The sequence below is a fragment of the Lissotriton vulgaris genome, chromosome 2_1, assembly GCF_964263255.1.
Source record: "Lissotriton vulgaris chromosome 2_1, aLisVul1.2, whole genome shotgun sequence".
Taxonomy (NCBI): domain Eukaryota; kingdom Metazoa; phylum Chordata; class Amphibia; order Caudata; family Salamandridae; genus Lissotriton; species Lissotriton vulgaris.
In genome coordinates, this window is record NC_141687.1 from 398376341 (window position 1) to 398398971 (window position 22631).

Sequence of the window (22631 nt, forward strand, 5' to 3'; positions counted from 1 at the left end):
TAACAAAGTAGCGCTGTTTGCGGACGACCTGATTCTTACTCACACGAACCCCCGGGTCTCCCTCCCAGCGGTGCATGAAGTCCTCTCACTGTTCGAGCAGGCGTCCGGCCTTAAAATTAACCACACCAAATCTTGGGCGCTTAACCTCACCATCCCCGAGGAGGAGGTCTCCTCCCTGAAGGGGGTCGCGCCCTACCGTTGGGCGGATGACCACATTAAGTACATGGGTCTGGACCTCACACCCCACCTTGACTCGTGGTCCTCGAGGAACTGGGCCTCTTGCCGTAAGGAAGTCTTGGCGGACCTGCGGAAATGGAAACCCCTGATGATTTCCTGGCTGGGGCGGCTCAACGGGGTCAAGATGTCGGTCCTCCCCCGCATTCTGTATGTTTTCCAGTGCCTCCCCACCCCGATCCCGATTCACTGCATCAGGAACCTCCAGCGCGACCTCACGTCCTTCATATGGGGGGGCAAACGACCCCGGTTCTCGCAGAAAGTCCTCATGGAACCGAGAGACAGGGGCGGCCTCGCCTGCCCGAATCTTCTCCACTACTATTGGGCGGCGCATCTCCGGTTCGTGATAGAATGGGGTGCACGCGAAAGCGACAAGCACTGGTTCCACATGGACCGAGTGGTCACGGGGAGCACCATATGGGTCCTGCCTTGGTTACCGCGGGTGGCACGCTCCAGAAGTGCATACATGGCGGTCCCCACGAGGACGGTTCTTGAAGTATGGGACAGAGTGGCAGTGTCCAAAGGTCTAACCACGTTCCCCTCTCCACACACCCCCATTGCAGGTAACCCGCACTTTCCCCCTGCTGCCCAGACCCGAGCTTTCGAGAGCTGGATACAAGGAGACTGCAGGGTTGCAGGAGATCTCTTTCTTGGTGGGTCGCCTAAATCGTGGCTGGACTGCAGGGAAGAATTTAGCCTCCCTTTAACCGCCAGCCTACATTATGTGCCGCTGCGCCACTGGGTCTCGGGAGACGACATGTATCAGGCTGCTACCAGGGCATATACTCCATTTGAGAAGTTGGCACGTTCCCTCGGGGGACTGAAACGGCTCATCTCCCAGATCTACAACATCCTCCAGCACCCCACCACTCCGCCCGCGCATCCCTACCAGAGACAGTGGCAATCGGCGACTGGCGCTGATATCACGTCATCTCAATGGACTCGGCTCTGGAACGACATTCCCAAAATCTACCGCAGCATCCCACAGAGGGAAAACGCGTACAAGATGCTAACGCAATGGTACTACACCCCCCTAAGACTCAGCAAAATGTTCCCCACTTCCTCGCCACTGTGCTGGAGGTGTGGCACTGCGACTGGTGACTTCGTACACATCTGGTGGTCGTGCCCTGCCCTGGCTGTATTTTGGAAGGAGGTCCTTAGTCACATTAAGAAGATGTTGGGTTTTCCCCTCCCTAAAGAGGTTTGCACACTCCTGCTGGGCATTCGGCCCCCCACACTTAGGGCCCTCACGCGCAGCGACTGGATCCTCACCCTTCACATGTTAGGCGCTGCCAAGCAACTCATTGCTCTGTACTGGAAGCGGGCTGAGGCACCGCCGATAACATCCTGGTTCGTGCGCCTCTGGCAGGTCCTGACTATGGAGCTGCTCACGGCGCGGATACAATCGAGGGGGGTACGCTTTAAGGCAGTGTGGGAACCTCTCGTGCGTCACTTGTGCTCCATCACCTATGCCCGCCACATGCCCCCCAGGCTCCGCGCCCTGCAATTGTTCGAGGACGCCCTCATCCCTGCTGACCCGAGCAGACTAGGCTCTTAGGCACTTCCCCCAGTACTGGTTTGCGTTTCGTATCTCCTATCGGCGACCGCAGACACACCCCTCTGACCCCTCTCAGCCCCGCCACTGCTCACTCCTCTTCCGACTTTTTCTTCTTTCCTGCTTGCCACTCTGGCTTCCGCCCCTCTTCGGGGCAGTTTGGTCCCTGTTGGGCCTTTGAAAATGTGACATCATTGCTCTCCCTCACATACGCGCCTCCCCCACACAACGACACATTGCCAGCATATGGCCGCCTCCTGCTGTATTCTCCCCTAAGCCATGCGGCCGGCCCCCTCCGGGGGTTGTAGGCAGGGCGCTGTGTTAATGGTTCCACCTCCCCTGGCTAGCTACACCTACTGGTTTTTCTCTGCGCGGCCGGCCCCGGCACGGGGTTGTAGGCTTATCGCTGTGTTCACAATAAAAACAGATTTGAACAAAAAAAATAAAAATGCACCTTTGTGTATCATTAATGTTTTCAGAATTTTTCAGATTGTTGAACATCTGCATAAATGTTATGCATTAGCCTTCTCCAGGAGATCTGCATCTGTAAATCCCTAATTAATTAGAAACGTTCCCCAAATGAGGAAGTAACCCTGATGCGAAGATTTTCAAATTTCTTCCCTAGGGGATTGGAAATCAGACCTTTCTGTGACATCATTTTCCTTACAGCTGACAATATGGTAATAATTAAAAAAAACTGGACACCATTATTAGGATTTAAACAAAAAAAGAGAAACACAATCACATGAAAGTCTTGTCAGTAGCAGTCGCCCAGAGGTGATCCAATTTGCATTAGAGTAGTATGAGTCTCAGTCATTCACAATCAGGTGAAAGAGTATGCATTTTTTTGTTTCACGCAGCTTAACAACATTGTCATTTTTGAGAAACGATGTAAGGAGGACCCTGGGTATGACAGTCCTAACCCTGATTAACCCGATTGGACACCTTACCGTCCTCATGATGATGGCGATGAAACAAGTAACGCAGACTGCCCAATAACAAAGGATCTTTTTCCCGCCCCACAGAATGCAAGGTTTGACCCGGAAGCCGTTCATCCCGGAATCGGCGGGACCAGCCAAACTAACCAATTGGGAACAACCCGAGCAGGTCACGAGCAGCAGAAAAAGCCGAAAGCAAACACAGTTGGGCGCCAGCTGGAAGAAAGACGATAAAGTCGGAGACCGAGACAGACGCCGGAGGAATGGAGAAGATCTCGAAGGATGCCGCTGGTCCCAGATACATCGCAGAAGAAAATCCGGACGAAGACCCAGAAGTCCCCGATACCTGGACCGAGGAGTGGTGGATCCCGGAGGACATGCACGAACCGCCACAACTCAGGAAAGTTGTGTCAGACAGCGGTACGTGACGGGGACAGAGGAAACACCCGGGAGAAGGGGAGGAGCGGGGTGGGTCACTTTTAGGGAGACATTGAACACTCTCGGCTCTCACCTGAGCCCTAATTCTTCCCTATACCATCCTCTACTTACCCTCCTTGTTAGGACCTATATCCTGCACTATTTAGATAAATCTTTCATAGGTTCCGCAATTGGTGGACCGTCTCTATTCTTATTGATATTTTCTCCCTGCACATTGGTTATCCTTTCTTTTGTGTTTTTACACTCAGACCTCACTCCTTTTAGCAGGACCTATCAAGTGTGATGACAGGTTAGGCTGGATAGATATAGGACATGGACAGTGACCACTGTTTCTTTTCCTTTGTTTGAGGGCCTGCTTGCGCTCCAGGGATCCAGACCACGAGAGAAGCTCAAGAGGTGCTTGTGCCATCCGGTAGCCCCAACAAGAAGAATCCTTGGAGGACCATCTACAAAACATCCTGTGCTTTATCAACAGGAATACTTTAGTTACTCTTCTTTTCAACATAACATTTAAACTACATCCTGATCTTTACTGTGTGGTGTTGTATACCATCAATGAACCCTACAGCATTGATCCTATACTGCCTCCTCGCTTCTGTTTCCGACCGTCCCTCAGACAAACATCCATTTCCAAACTGCAGTAGAAATACAAATTGGGGGGCTAGAGGAGGTTTAGAGACCAGCAAGGGTATACTTCCCATACTTTATTAATTGAGAACACAAAAATCCACGGGTCTAGAAAAGAGAGGCTAGATTACAGGGGGCAACATCAAAACCTCAGAAGACGTCCCGTTATAGGACGGTTTCCCTCACCTACCAAAGGTGGCATGCTACATCATTGGACAACCTCCTTGCACCATGAAGTCTAGTCATGGTGCGGGCTACAACCTCCTCACTAAGGGCAGTGGATTAAAAAGAATGACAGGCGATGAAGATAAGTAATTAAAAAAGAGTAACATAAGGGGCCTGTGGCCAGTGGAAAGACACTGGCCACAGGAAGCAGTACTTAGTCCATGCTCCATTCAGGGACAAAGACTGAACTGGGAGGCGAGGAGGAGGCGCCGACTAATGGGAAGCAGGGAAATGAGTGACATGGGAGACCAACAATGGTAAGTAAAGGTAAGGAATGGGCAGGCTGTAAGCCCCTTTTAAGCTTTTTAAAAAAAAAGAACAATAGGTTTCTCCTACAGCACATGCATGCTGTTGGAGAAACCTAAAAACACCAAGTCCCAACATCAAACAGAGAACCATTAATCATAGTCCAGATGTTCTTATAAACAGTTAACACGTCACATAAACCTCATCTTCTTTGCTGCTCAGCGGCCATGTTAAGTCCCTTTTTCCTTATTTCCTATAAATATACTGTTAATAGATAATTGTTACTTATTTCATTTCTTATCTGGAGACTTAGATCATCCTCCCACCTTACATTGCTCTGAGTCGTGATGACTGACTGGTCAGCAACCTATTTAGGTCTCACCTAGCGATGCTGCGCTATGCGCTGCTAGCGAAGCGATACTTATTGTCGCTGTGTACGCTGCGAAGTGGGACATTAGATGTGCACGGGCTTAAAAACCCATTGCAGACAATGGGTGTGAACGCGCGCTTTAGCAGACATGGGCTGTGAACGCGCAAGTCTGTTCTTGCGCTCCCCCACACGAGCGAGTGGGTGAGCCGCAGACCACGCCGGTAGTGTAGAGGTTAGTTAGCTCATTGTTTGCTACTTAACTCGCTGTTTTTTCTCCGCACGTTTTCACGGTGCCTTGATGCCTACACAGGCAGCACACGGTGACAACATTCTTTTTTCATTCGCAGCCTCGCCCCTTGCTCCTCGCGCGTCAATGTTTATTGTGCTGCAGAAAAAAGACGGAAGCAGCAGAGTTCACGGACCTCTGATGGGCTTGTTTAAAAACAGCACCGTGCCCGCTCACCGCTCCCGCTTCCCCAGCGCCACACGTCTGATCGACTTCAACAGTCTGCTCTGTAGCCTTGCACTGTATGTCTGTGCATACCCGGCTCTGATGTCTGTAATCCTGAACCCCCCACCGCGCACACACACACAGACGCACGCGCTAGGCTTTGCGTCCATAGTTTGAATCAATTTCTCCCTCCACCCACTCGGCTTTGCTGTTCCAGCCTCTTACCTTCCTTCGCACCCAGGGCTCTGCTGCTGCATCCAATCATAACCCGTTTCCTCCCTCTGGCCACCTGGCTTCTAGCCCATCCACCTAACAGTACACTACCCTCTCTACTCTACCAGTCCGAACCATGTTCTCTCACCTGTGCCAGTACTTCTTTTGTTAGGTCTGGTTAGTAAAAGGTTTAGCTCTACAATGAGCCTTGTGTAAAATTGAAAAGAAGGGGGCTCCTATAATGGTCACTGCTTTACATACCAGGGAATCTTGAGCACCCCTCCCTACCCGACCATCTCCCTACACCAGACAGGTAATAAAAATGTGCAGTGGTTGCAGTTGGGGTGGCCCCCTGTACAAAGCATCACGTGGTACAAATTGGACACTGTTTACAGTATGCCTGCATGTGTTTAAAGAGTACCTGATACACAGGGATACTGCAAACAGTAAACTGCATGCATGTCTGGCTACAATGAGCATATAATACAAATATGGGGTTGGTGTTTGTGTTTGGAGTTGGAAAAATTGCATAGCTTTTGCTTTGTGTCTGGATTACAGATGAGGCAGAATTTACAGTAAGCCTACTTTCCTGTCTTTATTTAGCCTGTGATGCGTTTGGAGTTGGAAAAATCCCATAGCTTTTGCTTTGTGTCTGGATTACAGATGATTGCAAAAAACACAGTTGATGGACAGAATGTAGAACAATGTCATACATTCACCCCAGTACAAGGATCTGAGCCTAAATCCATTGTTTGTTTGCACTCCACACCACCCTGGGTTAGACACTGGCTATATGCAAATCAGCTCTGACCCTGTGCCTAATGGGAACAGTCCAGTCCGAACTACCAAGCCATGTCTTTCCCAGACCGGAATCAAGCATCCAAGGACCGGTTTCTGGCTATCAGCCTTCATCAGCCTGGACAGCTTGACTCCAGTGGTGTGGAGAGCCAGGGACTCACGTCTGAGTATACCCAGCACACTCGGGGTGAAAATTGCAAAAAACACAGTTGATGGACAGAATGTAGAACAATGTCATACATTCACCCCAGTACAATGATCTGGGCCTAAATCCATTGTTGTTTTGCACTCCACACCACCCTGGGTTAGACACTGGCTATATGCAAATCAGCTCTGACCCTGTGCCTAATGGGAACAGTCCAGTCCGAACTACCAAGCCATGTCTTTCCCAGACCGGAATCAAGCATCCATGGACCGGTTTCTGGCTATCAGCCTTCATCAGCCTGGATAGCTTGACTCCAGTGGTGTGGAGAGCCTGGGACTCACGTCTGAGTATACCCAGCACACTCGGGGTGAAAATTGCAAAAAACGCAGTTGATGGACAGAATGTAGAAAAATGTCATACATTCACCCCAGTACAAGGATCTCGGCCTAAATCCATCGTTTTTTTGCACTCCACACCACCCTGGGTTAGACACTGGCTATATGCAAATCAGCTCTGATCCTGTGCCTAATGGGAACAGTCCAGTTCGAACTGATTCAGAGGCTCCGTCCATCACCACCCCCTTTTGTACCGCTTTTGGCCGCCACAAGTGTGGCAGGGTATGCTCAGACGTGAGTCCCTTGCTCACTTTGCCATTGGATTCAAGCAAGCCGGGCTGAAGACGGCTGGAATGCCAGAAACCGGTCCTCGGAAGCTTGTTTCCGGTCCAGGGAAGACATGGCTTGGCAGTTCGGGCTGGACTGTTCCCATGAGGCACAGGGTCAGACTGATTTGCATATAGCCATGTCTGAACTGGGGTGGCAGAGTGGGCTAAAGAACGGTGATGGATTAAACCCAGATCTTTTGACTGGGTGTGAGTGTTTGATTGATTCAGATGCTCCGTCCATCACCACCCCCTTTTGTACCGCTTTTGGCCGCCACAAGTGTGGCAGGGTATGGTCAGACGTGAGTCCCTTGCTCACTTTGCCACTGGATTCAAGCAAGCCGGGCTGAAGACGACTGGAATGCCAGAAACCGGTCCTCGGAAGCTTGTTTCCGGTCCAGGGAAGACATGGCTTGGCAGTTCGGGCTGGACTGTTCCCATGAGGCACAGGGTCAGACTGATTTGCACATAGCCATGTCTGAACTGGGGTGGCTGTAGCGATTGTGGTGCCCGGGGGTCGAGGGAAGGTTGTACTATCCAAATCCCGAAGATGGTATGCGTGTGGAGATGTGTGTAGGAGGGTGAACTACATTGACCAGCATTCCCAGGGGCAAGCAGGAAGAGTCATGAGACCCAAAGGCATATTAGCACCTCCCATCCTCACGGACGTGCTTGTCAATTTCGATCCTAGTGAGAGAAGTCGGAGTGGCGGATGTGTTCCCCGCCGGATTCCAGCGAGAAGCAAGAAGATTTCCTGAGTTTGAGAAGCCGTGATGTAAACCAGCGTTGGATCTTTCAGCGCTCCCCGGATAAGTACTTGTGAAACGAAAGCGGGCTCGCTTTCGTTTATCGTTTGGCTGCTCTTGATCATCCCTAGATAGTTAGTTTAGGGCGCTCTTGAATCGTAGCGCGTGTACATTACCTTGTATTGTGCAATATTCCTCCTGAGACCCGCTGCGCTATTATTTCCTTTACGTTTCCTACAGAGAGGGTTTCTGGGAGACGTAGTCCCGGAACTGTTTTGCTTTATTTTTGGTGCAACAGACAATCGCTACCACAAGAGACAGAGACGTTGTGTCCTTTGATGTCCCGAGTTTGGTTCACTGTGCTTAACTTGAGGCTGAACACTAAGAGCGGTTTGTGACGTCTAACAACCGTTACCTTATCTATCTTTTGTTGAAACCTGCATACCACAGTCCTGAACTCTGAACGAAATCGTCATAGACTTTGCAGGCTTGCTGTGGTGCCTTTTCTTTACGGCCTGGGTTTTGTGTGATTCTGGTGAGTGAAGCGCCTACCTGGTGATTCTGATACTATTTGGGGCACATGAAGAGTAGAGTTGATTGTGTTTCTTACTCTTCCCAAATTAGGTGGGTCCTCTCCTGCTGTCCTACGCATCTTGGTTACCAGACTCCTGAGGGATCCCAAGGAATCATCGCTACCCATTTATTATTTTATCCACTTCCCCTTTCCCGGCTAGGTACGTGGGCACACAGTGTGTTTCGCTTCCACTGTGGGTTCCGTGGCTGGCGGGGGGAGGAGAGCTTAGCATCAGAAGTTGTTTCTGCCGGACACCTTGAGCAAAGGTTAGTGGCGTGTGTGAGCCTGCGCTGCTGCCAATCCCTGACAGATTGACAAGCCCAAGTTGACACACCGGCCCGAACGATGAATGTTGAGGCAGTCTTGAACTCTCTGGTGGAAGGCATGGCCGCCTTACAACAGGAAGTAGCCACTTCCAGAGCTGAAAACCAAACCCTGTATAAAGAAGTGGGTACCTTAAGAAGGGAAGTCGCAGGACTAGTACAGAAAGGAACAGGAGGGAGTCCTTATATCAAACCCGCTACATTACCTCCCCCTGGTGCAAAAAAACCTATGGAAGTGGAAGGGGGTGGGTTTTCTGTTCCCCCCCAACTAGCTACCTCCAGTGCTTCCTCGGCTGAGGCCGCACATACCGTTCATGTGGTGCAGACTGTAGGTGTTCCTTTAGCTGCCCCTGAACGCTTTTATGGAGACCCCCGCAAGTTTGAAACATTCCTGAACCAATGTAGGTTACATTTTTTATGTAAGCCAGGGGTATTTCAAGATGATTCGGCAAAGACAGCCTTTATGATGTCTTACATGGGGGGTAATGCTGCTAGTTGGAACATCCCCTTGCTGGAGAAGAACGACCCAGTGCTGCACGATTTTTCTGCTTTTTGTGTTGAGTTGCGCAAACTTTTTGACCGCAAATCCCATATGTTGACCCTGGATAGGGAACTACTTACCATACGTCAAGGTTCTCAGGACTTGTTGACTTATATCACCTCATTCAACAGGTTGGTGGTGGAAACCGATTGGCCCCCTGCAAAACGCATCTCATTATTTTATCAGGGCCTTCGTGGTGAATTAAAGGACGTCCTTGCACAAGTGGTGCAGTTACCCGACACCTGTGAAGAATTCATTGATTTGACTGTCCAGTTGGATCACAGGCTCCTAGAGAGAAGAGGGGACAGATCACGAGGAGACAATCGCCCTTTCTACCCTCGCTTTCGGAGTCCGATAGAAGAACGTTCCAAACCTTCCGAAGGTCCTGAACCCATGCAAATCGGTGGTATCCGTGGACCCCTGACACAGGAAGAAAAAGAAAAAAGACGTCGCCTGAAGCAATGTCTCTATTGCGGAAAAGGGGGTCACTTCATAAAGGACTGTAGAGCCAGGAATACAGTTCCAGCCCGAAACCCTGTCCCAAGGATACAAGCTTTAGTACAGTCCGATCAACCGTCGGAAAACTGAAGAACCCAAACCAGGAAGAGGTCTCTGTCTTGGGTTGTCTGCCGCAAATGATCTCCCCATGTCTTGCAAACACATTGCATCCTGCAGTGGCGCATATGAACCTTCAAATCATCCTCTGGGTCACCCCACAGAAATCGTTGAATTTGGATGCCTTAGTAGATTCCGGAGCCACCGGAAATTATATTGACCAGGAATTCGCTCTGAAGAATGGAATCGCCTGTGAGAAAAAAGAGAAACCAGAGTTGGTGAAAGCCGTGGACGGAACTGTTTTATCGTCGGGTCCAGTGGCCTACCACACCTGTCCCATGCTGATGCAAGTCGGAGACAATCATCAGGAATAAATCCAGTTTGATCTCATTGATGCCCCCCAGTTTCGGCTCATCTTGGGAATGCCCTGGTTAACGCTACATGATCCAAAGGTCTGTTGGGCAGCACGCACTATCACCTTGTCATCCGACTACTGTCAGGAACATTGCACTCAGGTCTCTTCGGTTCCCTGTACTACTGAGCTCTCGTCTTCTCTTTGTTTGGCGGCTGCATGTCCTCTTGAACAATACTGTTGTGCCACGATACTTCCCTCGGAGTATCGGTCGTTCTCCCCTGTGTTTGACAAACAACAGGCTACCCATTTACCGCCACACAGGGTATACGACTGCAGAATCGACCTCATACCAGGAGCAGATATTCCGTGTAGTAGGGTCTATGCCATGACGGAGAAGGAGACAGAATATCTGAAGACATACATTGAGGAAAATTTAGCATCGGGATTCATCAGGCATTCGTCATCTCCTGCCTCATCGCCTATGTTTTTTATTCCTAAGAAGGATTGCGCCGAATTGAGGCCCTGTATCGACTACCGAGCCATTAACCGTGTGACCATCAAAAACCGGTACCCTCTCCCCTTGATACCAGTGCTCATGGACCAACTCAAAGGAGCCAGATACTTTACCAAACTCGATCTGCGTGGAGCCTATCATCTGGTGCGTGTCAAAAAAGGGGATGAGTGGAAGACAGCGTTTCGAACGAAGCTGGGCCTGTTTGAATACAGGGTAATGCCCTTCGGGCTGTGCAATGCCCCCGCCGCATTTCAGTTTTTCATGGACGAGGTTCTGCGGGGCTGTCTAGAAACCTATTGCATAGTCTACATCGACGACATCCTGGTGTATTCCTCCACTCTTTCAGAACATGTCACACATGTGAAGTCTGTACTAGACCGATTACAACGTAACTCTCTCTATGCCAAGTTGGAGAAATGCTTGTTCCATGTCCAGGAAGTGTCCTTCCTTGGGTACATCATCAACGAGAAGGGCTTTCAAATGGACGAGAGGAAAGTAGAGGCGATCATCAATTGGACTACACCCAAAACAGTGAAAGCTGTACAAAGCTTTCTCGGTTTCGCCAACTACTATCGTAGATTTATCAAGGACTTCTCCAAGATCATACATCCGATTTCCTGTTTGTTACGTAAGAATACACCTTTTGTGTGGAGTAAAGATGCGGATGCGTCTTTTCGATACCTGAAAAAGCAGTTTACTCAGGCGCCTATTCTTCGTCATCCTGACTCGCAACTACCATTTATACTGGAAACCGACGCATCTCAAAATGCTGTGGGGGGAGTGCTTTCCCAAAGACACCCTAGTACGGGCCAGGTACACCCCGTTGCCTTCTTCTCAAAAAAGCTCACGCCCTGTGAGGTAAACTATGCCATAACAGACAAAGAACTTTTAGCTATAAAAAGGGCATGTGAGGAATGGCGGCATTATCTACAAGGCGCAGTACATACAGTTGAGATCTATACTGATCACCGGAATTTGTTATTTTTGAAAACAGCTAAGGCCCTCACTCCCCGACAGTTACGATGGTCTCTGTTTTTCTCTGACTATAACTTTGTGATCAAATATAAACCCGGACCCCAAAATGGGAAGGCGGATGCTCTGTCACGTTTGGAGGACGGCGAACAGAAGAAGACCGAAGACGTCGAATCACCTTTGATCCTTCAGGAATCAACCGCCAGCGTGGGTTCTATAGCTCTCTTGTCGTCAAACAACTTTCTTGAAGACGTGAAAATAGCCCTTGCAGATATGAACGTGCTTGACTGGATACAAGAGGATCCGGAGCATCGCACGGAAAAGGATGATCTCGCCTACCAGGATACTGCACTGTTTATCCCCACCGATGCCCTAAGACAACGGGTACTGGCCTGGTCTCATGATTCGGTTCTGGGGGGACACATGGGGATGTACAAGACTATTGCTATTGTGGAGCGTTCCTTCTGGTGGCCCCAGCTACGAGAGGAAGTCCGGTCTTATGTGAGGAATTGTGCCATCTGTACGCAAGGAAAGGCTGTGCATGCTCGACCGGTGGGACTACTGAGACCCTTGCCCATACCTCCCCAGCCTTGGCACACTCTCTCTATGGATTTTATCGTTGAGATGCCTCCTTGTGATGGAATGACTGTGATATTAGTAGTCGTCGATCACTTGACGAAGATGGGCCATTTCATACCCCTGGAGGAGGTCCCCACGTCTACGGAATTGGCAAAAGTGTTTCTTCAACATATAGTCAGGGCCCACGGACTTCCTTGTGTGTTGATCACCGACCGGGGTTCTCAGTTCACTTCTCGATTCTGGAAGGCGTTGTGTACCACCTTGAACATTGACGCCCGTCTATCCTCCAGCTACCACCCTCAGACGGATGGAAAGACGGAGCGCCTGAACCAGACCCTGGAGCAATATCTTCGTTGTTTCTCTCTGCGGAATGATTTGGACTGGACTGTGCTACTTTGGATGGCAGAATTCGCATACAACAATGCCGTGCACTCAACACTGGGTTGTTCGCCTTTTTTTTGTCTCCATGGGTACCATCCTAACATCCTTCCCTTTGAGTGGCCTGTCCGTTCCCCTGTTCCTAGCATCCACGAACACCACGCCCACCTAAGAGCGGTGTTGTTGGATGCACGAAACAACCTGGCCGATGCCCAGTCCGCGCAGAAACGCTTCGCTGATAGGAAGAGGAGGGTCGAGCCGGCATATGGGGTAGGGGACAGGGTGTGGCTCTCTACCAAGAATCTCCACATTAAAGGGAACAATAAACTGACACCCAAATTCGTGGGCCCCTACAGTATTGTTGAAGTGATCAACCCTGTTGCTGTGAAGCTCCAGCTCCCGGTGGGTTGGAAGATACATCCGGTGTTCCATGTCTCCCTTCTGGTTCCTTGCCCTCCCGGTATGAGAGTTCCGGTTGCTCCACTCCCGATTGATGTGGATGGTCAGGAGGAATTTGAGGTGCAGTCCATTCTAGATTCCCGTATGGTGAGGGGCAGAATCCAGTATTTGGTGGAGTGGAAAGGTTACGGCCCTGAGGACCGATCCTGGGAACCTCTGGGGAATCTGCACTGTCCAGAGCTTGTTGACCGTTTCCATGCCCTACACCCGGGTAAGCCTGGTCGACCGCCGAGTCGGCAGTCCTCGAGAGGGGGTTCTGTAGCGATTGTGGTGCCCGGGGGTCGAGGGAAGGTTGTACTATCCAAATCCCGAAGATGGTATGCGTGTGGAGATGTGTGTAGGAGGGTGAACTACATTGACCAGCATTCCCAGGGGCAAGCAGGAAGAGTCATGAGACCCAAAGGCATATTAGCACCTCCCATCCTCACGGACGGTGCTTGTCAATTTCGATCCTAGTGAGAGAAGTCGGAGTGGCGGATGTGTTCCCCGCCGGATTCCAGCGAGAAGCAAGAAGATTTCCTGAGTTTGAGAAGCCGTGATGTAAACCAGCGTTGGATCTTTCAGCGCTCCCCGGATAAGTACTTGTGAAACCGCACCGCACCCAAACCGACAGACCATGCACGAAACCTGGGCTTCACCCTGGACTCCTCCCTCTCCATGACCAGGCAAGTCAACAGCGTCTCCTCGGCGTGCTTCAACATCCTACGCATGCTACGGAAGATCTTCTGGTGGATCCCCACAGAGACCAGGAAGACCGTCACCCAGGCCCTCGTCACCAGCCGACTGGACTACGGCAACGCCCTCTACGCCGGGACCACCGTCAAGCTCCAGAAGAGACTCCAGCGGATCCAAAACGCCTCAGCCAGACTCATCCTCGACATCCCACGTTCCAGCCACATCTCCGGACATCTGAGAGACCTTCACTGGCTCCCCGTCAACAAAAGAATCACCTTCCGCCTCCTCACCCACGCACACAAAGCCCTACACGACCAAGGCCCGAGCTACCTCAACAGCCGAGTCAACTTCTACGCTCCCAAACGCCACCTCCGATCAGCCAACCACGCCCTCGCCGCCGTCCCCCGCATCCGAAGAGCGACTACAGGAGGAAGGTCCTTCTCCTACCTGGCCGCCAAGACCTGGAACTCCCTCCCGTCCGACCTGCGCCTGACCCAAGACCACCTCTCCTTCAGGAAGAAGCTGAAAACCTGGCTGTTCGAGCAGTAGCGGCACCCCCCCCCCCCCCCCCCCCCCAGCGCCTTGAGACCCTACGGGTATGTAGCGCGCTTTATAAGTGTATCTGATTGAAACGAAAGCGGGCTCGCTTTCGTTTATCGTTTGGCTGCTCTTGATCATCCCTAGATAGTTAGTTTAGGGCACTCTTGAATCGTAGCGCGTGTACATTACCTTGTATTGTGCAATATTCCTCCTGAGACCCGCTGCGCTATTATTTCCTTTACGTTTCCTACAGAGAGGGTTTCTGGGAGACGTAGTCCCGGAACTGTTTTGCTTTATTTTTGGTGCAACAGACAATCGCTACCACAAGAGACAGAGACGTTGTGTCCTTTGATGTCCCGAGTTTGGTTCACTGTGCTTAACTTGAGGCTGAACACTAAGAGCGGTTTGTGACGTCTAACAACCGTTACCTTATCTATCCTTTGTTGAAACCTGCATACCACAGTCCTGAACTCTGAACGAAATCGTCATAGACTTTGCAGGCTTGCTGTGGTGCCTTTTCTTTACGGCCTGGGTTTTGTGTGATTCTGGTGAGTGAAGCGCCTACCTGGTGATTCTGATACTGTTTGGGGCACATGAAGAGTAGAGTTGATTGTGTTTCTTACTCTTCCCAAATTAGGTGGGTCCTCTCCTGCTGTCCTACGCATCTTGGTTACCAGACTCCTGAGGGATCCCAAGGAATCATCGCTACCCATTTATTATTTTATCCACTTCCCCTTTCCCGGCTAGGTACGTGGGCACACAGTGTGTTTCGCTTCCACTGTGGGTTCCGTGGCTGGCGGGGGGAGGAGAGCTTAGCATCAGAAGTCGTTTCTGCCGGACACCTTGAGCAAAGGTTAGTGGCGTGTGTGAGCCTGCGCTGCTGCCAATCCCTGACAGTGGCAGAGTGGGCTAAAGAACGGTGATGGATTAAACCCAGATCTTTTGACTGGGTGTGAGTGTTTGATTGATTCAGATGCTCCGTCCATCACCATCCCCTTTTGTACCGCTTTTGGCCGCCACAAGTGTGGCAGGGTATGCTCAGATATGAGTCCCTTGCTCACTTTGCCACTGGATTCAAGCAAGCCGGGCTGAAGACGGCTGGAATGCTAGAAACCGGTCCTCGGAAGCTTGATTCCGGTCCAGGGAAGACATGGCTTGGCAGTTCGGGCTGGACTGTTCCCATGAGGCACAGGGTCAGACTGATTTGCATATAGCCATGTCTGAACTGGGGTGGCAGAGTGGGCTAAAGAATGGTGATGGATTAAACCCAGATCTTTTGACTGGGTGTGAGTGTTTGATTGATTCAGATGCTCCGTCCATCACCACCCCCTTTTGTACCGCTTTTGGCCGCCACAAGTGTGGCAGGGTATGCTCAGATATGAGTCCCTTGCTCACTTTGCCACTGGATTCAAGCAAGCCGGGCTGAAGACGGCTGGAATGCTAGAAACCGGTCCTCGGAAGCTTGTTTCCGGTCCAGGGAAGACATGGCTTGGCAGTTCGGGCTGGACTGTTCCCATGAGGCACAGGGTCAGACTGATTTGCATATAGCCATGTCTGAACTGGGGTGGCAGAGTGGGCTAAAGAACGGTGATGGATTAAACCCATATCTTTTGACTGGGTGTGAGTGTTTGATTGATTCAGATGCTCCGTCCATCACCACCCCCTTTTGTACCGCTTTTGGCCGCCACAAGTGTGGCAGGGTATGCTCAGACGTGAGTCCCTTGCTCACTTTGCCACTGGATTCAAGCAAGCCGGTCTGAAGACGGCTGGAATGCCAGAAACCGGTCCTCGGAAGCTTGTGTCCGGTCCAGGGAAGACATGGCTTGGCAGTTCGGGCTGGACTGTTCCCATGAGGCACAGGGTCAGACTGATTTGCATATAGCCATGTCTGAACTGGGGGGCAGAGTGGGCTAAAGGACGGTGATGGATTAAACCCAGATCTTTTGACTGGGTGTGAGTGTTTGATTGATTCAGATGCTCCGTCCATCACCACCCCCTTTTGTACAGCTTTTGGCCGCCACAAGTGTGGCAGGGTATGCTCAGACGTGGGTCCCTTGCTCACTTTGCCACTGGATTCAAGAAAGCCGGGCTGAAGACGGCTGGAATGCCAGAAACCGGTCCTCGGAAGCTTGTTTCCGGTCCAGGGAAGACATGGCTTGGCAGTTCGGGCTGGACTGTTCCCATGAGGCACAGGGTCAGACTGATTTGCATATAGCCATGTCTGAACTGGGGTGGCAGAGTGGGCTAAAGAACGGTGATGGATTAAACCCAGATCTTTTGACTGACTATGAGTGTTTGATTGATTCAGATGCTCCGTCCATCACCACCCCCTTTTGTACCGCTTTTGGCCGCCACAAGTGTGGCAGGGTATGCTCAGACGTGAGTCCCTTGCTCACTTTGCCACTGGATTCAAGCAAGCCGGGCTGAAGACGGCTGGAATGCCAGAAACCGGTCCTCGGAAGCTTGTTTCCGGTCCAGGGAAGACATGGCTTGGCAGTTCGGGCTGGACTGTTCCCATGAGGCACAGGGTCAGACTGATTTGCATATAGCCATGTCTGAACTGAGTGGCAGAGTGGGCTAAAGAACTGTGATGGATTAAACCCAGATCTTTTGACTGGGTGTGAGTGTTTGATTGATTCAGATGCTCCGTCCATCACCACCCCCTTTTGTACCGCTTTTGGCCACCACAGGTGTGGCAGGGTATGCTCAGACGTGAGTCCCTTGCTCACTTTGCCACTGGATTCAAGCAAGCCGGGCTGAAGAAGGCTGGAATGCCAGAAACCGGTCCTCGGAAGCTTGTTTCCGGTCCAGGGAAGACATGGCTTGGCAGTTCGGTCTGGACTGTTCCCATGAGGCACAGGGTCAGACTGGTTTGCATATAGCCATGTCTGAACTGGGGTGGCAGAGTGGGCTAAAGAACGGTGATGGATTAAACCCAGATCTTTTGACTGGGTGTGAGTGTTTGATTGATTCAGATGCTCCGTCCATCACCACCCCCTTTTGTACCGCTTTTGGCCGCCATAAGTGTGGCAGGGTATGCTCAGACGTGAGTCCCTTGCTCACTTTGCCACTGGATTCAAGCAAGCCGGGCTGAAAACGGCTGGAATGCCAAAAACTGGTCCTCGGAAGCTTGTTTCCGGTCCAGGGAAGACATGGCTTGGCAGTTCAGGCTGGATTGTTCCAATGAGGCACAGGGTCAGACTGATTTGCATATAGCCATGTCTGAACTGGGGTGGCTGAGTGGGCTAAAGAACGGTGATGGATTAAACCCAGATCTTTTGACGGTGTGAGTGTTTGATTGATTCAGATGCTCCGTCCATCACCACCCCCTTTTTTACCGCTTTTGGCAGCCATAAGTGTGGCAGGGTATGCTCAGACGTGAGTCCCTTGCTCACTTTGCCTCTGGATTCAAGCAAGCCGGGCTGAAGACGGCTGGAATGCCAGAAACCGGTCCTCGGAAGCTTGTTTCCGGTCCAGGGAAGACATGGCTTGGCAGTTCGGGCTGGACTGTTCCCATGAGGCACAGGGTCAGACTGATTTGCATATAGCCATGTCTGAAAACACAGCAGCCAATGAAAATGCATATTTTCATGATACCAGTATAACAAAATTACATTTCCCATGATGCACATATGTATAGGCACGCCCCCACAGTCCATAAGAACCCCCAGCGTGCTGCCATCTTCCTCTTTCTTTGAAGCGAAGTCCAAACGATAACTTGAATAATTGTACAACGCCTCCAACGTGGAAGAAAATATGGTCCTCAAGCATATGATCTTATAAGCCGTCTTCGTCTAGTCAGACTTCTTGTCTGATCCTGAAACAAAGGAAATGAAACAACCGTAACCACTGAATACATGAGTGGACAAGCTTGTTACACTTAACCAAGCCGGGTGGGCTAATCCTCGCCTCCGTATCCTTAATAGAATTGAAAATTCTTGCCGCGAATGCTAGCAAATTTTAGATTCTATTACAGGACAGGAGGCTTCAGGTTATGCTAGTTTAACGCTCTTTAAAAACCACAGAATAATATGACCCACTGGCTTATAATAAAATGTCTTAAATGTCAACTCAGAGGACCAATCTGCACAACGCAAAATGTCCTGAATGTTAGAACCCAACATGAACGTTTTTGATGCCATTGCGCCTCTCACAGAATGAACACCAAATATTTGCGTGTCAATACCAGCTTCTTGCATTATGAAACAAAGCCATCTGTCAATGGTGGCGGCAGCCACAGGTTTAAAAGGTTTCTGCAGTGCAATCAACAATTGATAACAACCTTGAGGCCTTAAGGCCCTTGTGCATTCCTCATATGTCTTTAAACATTGTACAACACATAATATTTCATTTTCTGGAAAAGCATTATAATTAATATGTCTTGACAATGTTTTAGTATGACCTGTAATATGAAATGAAACCCCTTCTGGGGTAAATACTCTACCTGTAACGTCAAGTGCTCTCACATCTGAGGAACGTCTGTACGACGACAGGCTAAGCAGCATGGCCAGCTTGGCAGATAGCTGCTTCCTAGATTGGAGTGCATTAACAGGCCATTTGTTGAATAAAGATATCACTAAGGAAACGTCCCACACACCCCTATATTTGGGCTGGGGAGGGTTGGCAACCCTAATACCTTTAAGCAATTTACATACTACCGGGTGCATACCTACCGGTTTCCCGTCTATCTGGGCATGCCCCGCAGAAATGGCCAATCGGAAGTTGTTAACTGATCGATAAAACAGACCTTCCGCCGCCTTATCCGACAAAAAATTCAACACATGGGTAAATTCCGCCCCCACGGGATCCAAACGTCGTTCCACGCACCAATCCACCCAGTTCCTCCAGGCTGAGGAATACCGTTTTCTGGTAGAAGGTGCCCAGGCCTGTCTGATAAAGTCCGAAGTCCTGTCCGAAACTCCTGGCATTTGCCATTGTTCCCTGAAAGCCTCCATGCCATCAGCGTGAGCCTGCCCTCTAGAATCAAGGGATGCTGCTCCTGAAGAGGACCCAGCAACAGCGAATCCAACTCCGGTAGTAACCAGGGAAGATCGCAACTCCATTGTAACAATTTGGGGAACCACGACTGGGACGTCCACCACGGCGTCACCATGACTAACTCCGCCCGTTGCCTGATGACCTGCGTCATCATTCTGGGGATCAGCAAGAACGGGGGAAACGCATACTGTATCGCATTCGACCAGTCCTGCAGAAAGGCATTGGTCGCCTTCACCAATGGATCCGACCTCCACCTGAAAAACTGGGGAATCTGATAAGTGAGTCTGGAGGCAAAGAGGTCCGTCTGGAATGGACCCCAAATCTTCTGAAGCCACTGAAAGACTTGGGGATGCAACTTCCAGTTGCTGAAATCCCTGAGGTGCCTAGAGTTCCAATCCGCCACCTGATTGGACTGGCCCGGGATGTATTCTGCCATCACTGAGATCTGATTCGTGAGGCAGTAATGCCAAAAATCCTTGGCTATCTGCACAAGAAGAGACAATCTCGTGCCACCCAACTTGTTGATGTACCTCACCGCTGACACATTGTCCATGCAGAGGAGGATGCAACATGAGGTTTGCCTCGGGGATAGCGCCCGAATTGCAAACGACTCAAACGACTGCGAGCAGTTCTATGCAATTTATGTGCAAGGAAAGTTCTTGCGGAGACCACATGCCGCCCGTGGAGATGTCCCCACAACGTGCGCCCCAGCCTCATCGGCTGGCGTCTGACTCGACTATCACCTCTGGCTGAGATCCGGAGATTACTCTGCCGTCACAGGCGTCCACATGGCCTAGCCACCACTGTAGCTCTGACCTGACTTCCTGTGACAGTGGGATGACGTCCGAATAGAACAGTCCCTTCTAGAGATGCCTGATTTTTAGGCGTTGAAGGGCCCTGTAATGAAGAGGCTTGAATGGATGAGGCCAATATCCCCACTACTCTTGCGATCGCCCTGAGTGTGACTGTTTGACTGTTCAATAATTTTAGGATCTCCTTCTTGAGGTCCTTTAGTTTCGTCTTTGGAAGGCACAGTTGGGCCGACTGTGAGTCTATTGTGAATCCGAGGAAGTCTATCCTCTGAGTTGGAACAATCACTGACTTCTTCGGATTGATAACAAAACCTAGGCTCTGAAGCAGCGTTGTCGTAAGGACGAAGTGCTGCCTGAGTGTTGCTTGATTCGGTGCCATGATCAAGATGTCGTCGAGGTATATTATGAGCCGTATACCCCTTTCTCTGAGATGGGCCACCACTGGTTTCATCACCGTGGTGAAGCTCCAAGGAGCTGAGGAGAGCCCGAAAGGAAGAGCCAAATATTCGTAGCATCGGCCGTTCCAGCTGAACTGGAGGAACCTGCGATGCGGCGGGAAGATTGGAATGGATAGGTAGGCGTCCTTGAGATCTAACCTGACCATCCAATCTCCTTCCTGCAGAAAATCCGCTAGAAGATGGATACCTTCCATCTTGAAATGGTTGTACGTTAGGAATTGATTGAATTCTTTGAGATTCAGAACCAGTCTGTTCCCACCTCTTTTCTTCTGTACAATAAAGATGTTGCTGCAGAAGCCGTGAGGCCCCCTGGACGGTGCTATCGTATGCTTCCGCAGCAACTCTGCAATCTCCTTGTCTATAAAACTGCGATCTTGTTGGGAAAAATGGATATTTGCTGGGGGACTTGACTGAAATGGACGAGAGTAAAACTCTAACTGAAAACCCTGCACAGTTTGCAACACCCAGGAGTCCTGAGTTAGCTCCTGCCACTGACGTAGACAGTGTTGAGTGCGACCCCCCAAAGGAAGAAGAGAAAGGTCTAAAACGCTCACATGTGGGCTGCTGGGCCTTGAAGTTCGCCCTGTTGTTGCCGGACTGGAAACGCCCTCTGTTGAACCTCCTGCGGGATGGATAGAAGGTACCTCCGCGAGTGGAATCATTGTCATTTCTTCCGCGACCGAAGTCGCCTCTCTGGGAACCTTGGTGACCTCCATGGCCTGACGAGTGGCCCCCTTTTTCGCCCGGCCCGATTAAAAACGCACTGGTTGAACACTCGTTTTATCACAGATTGCCCTTTATCCAGGGTAGTAAACGTACCGACGTACTTTGCAACTTCCTTGACAAAGCGCTCCCCAAAGAGCTGTCCCGCCGAAGGGGTCCGGGTTCTGCATCTGACAGCTCTGTAAGGTTGCTGTCCATCCGTATCAGGAGTGACTTCCGCCTTTCCGATGAGATTGCACAATTTGCGTTGCCTATGAGGCATATGGCCCGTTGGGTCCAACCTGCCAAAATATCAGGGTCTATCGGGAGAGAGGACTCCTTGGCCGCCAAGGCCATTTCCAGGATTTTGGCCAAAGGGCCCACAACGTCCAGCATTTTATCCTGGCATCCCCGCCAGGCACGGTCGATGCCACGTTTGGGGTCCTTTGAGAATTTTCGCAGGAATGTTAGCAGGCTTGCGTCAATTTCAGGCGTCTGCGCCACTTTGTCCGGCAGCTCGGGCGCCGACATTCTGACTTTAGGCGATTGCGTATTTCCCTGGGGAAGCTTTTACTCAGGTTTTCATGAAGATAGGCCGAAACAGCGGGGGGAGGCACCCAGTCTGAGGATCGAGGGTTCATAATGTCGGAAGGATCAAAGGTGAAAGGGGTAGAGGGAGGATCCGCCCCTGACGGCGGAGTTGTCCTCACCTTCTTTGGTGGGGCTGGCTCCTCCGAGGTGTCAGTGTCGGTATCGGTATTTGTAGTGGCAGAGTCGGTATCTGTATCTATGTAGGTCTTAGACTTAGCTTTGGCCTTTGTACCGGAATAGGAGTGTTCAGCCGTCCCACTAGCGGGCAACGTGGAAAGAGCCTGTGCATGTGGCCACTGCACTGGGTTAGAAGAGCACTGGTCAGATGTGGAAGCCTCTGACTTCTTCTTTTGCAGCTTTTTGTCGTAGCCTTGTCTCTTGGCGAAGCCCTCTAGCTGCTTCCTGATAGGGCGCAGAGCCACCGCTAAAGCCTGTTAAACAGTCTGACGTGGTCTCCATAGCCCTGTTCACAGAGGACTGGACCGAGGCGTTAAAAGCATTTACCAGGTTGTCCTCCAAAACACCATCCTGCTGTCCGTCATATGCCTCCTCCTCAGCATACTCTTCTGGGTATTGCTCCCACTCAGATATTTTCAGGGGTGGCGTGAAGCTATAACAATAGCTATATGCAATACAATTAAAAATGAAGTTCTCTGTGAGTCCCTTTCACAGCCACAAGGAGGGGTAATGGGGGATGGAGGGGGGGTCAGCCCACCAGCACACAAAAGTTTTACACATAAAGACCCCCTCAGCAAAGCTGTAGTCTGAAGGGTCAGAGACCCAGGCCAATGCACTAATAAACAGAGCGTGTGCTCACTCTCTTCTGGCCAGAATTTTACAACCTGGTACAGGTGACCACTAAGGCAGAGCGATGATCGTGAGAAAAAACGTTTGAACTATGGGGATATTCACGCTGCTAACGTGCCGCCCAAACGCGACCGAAAACCGCCCAAAACAA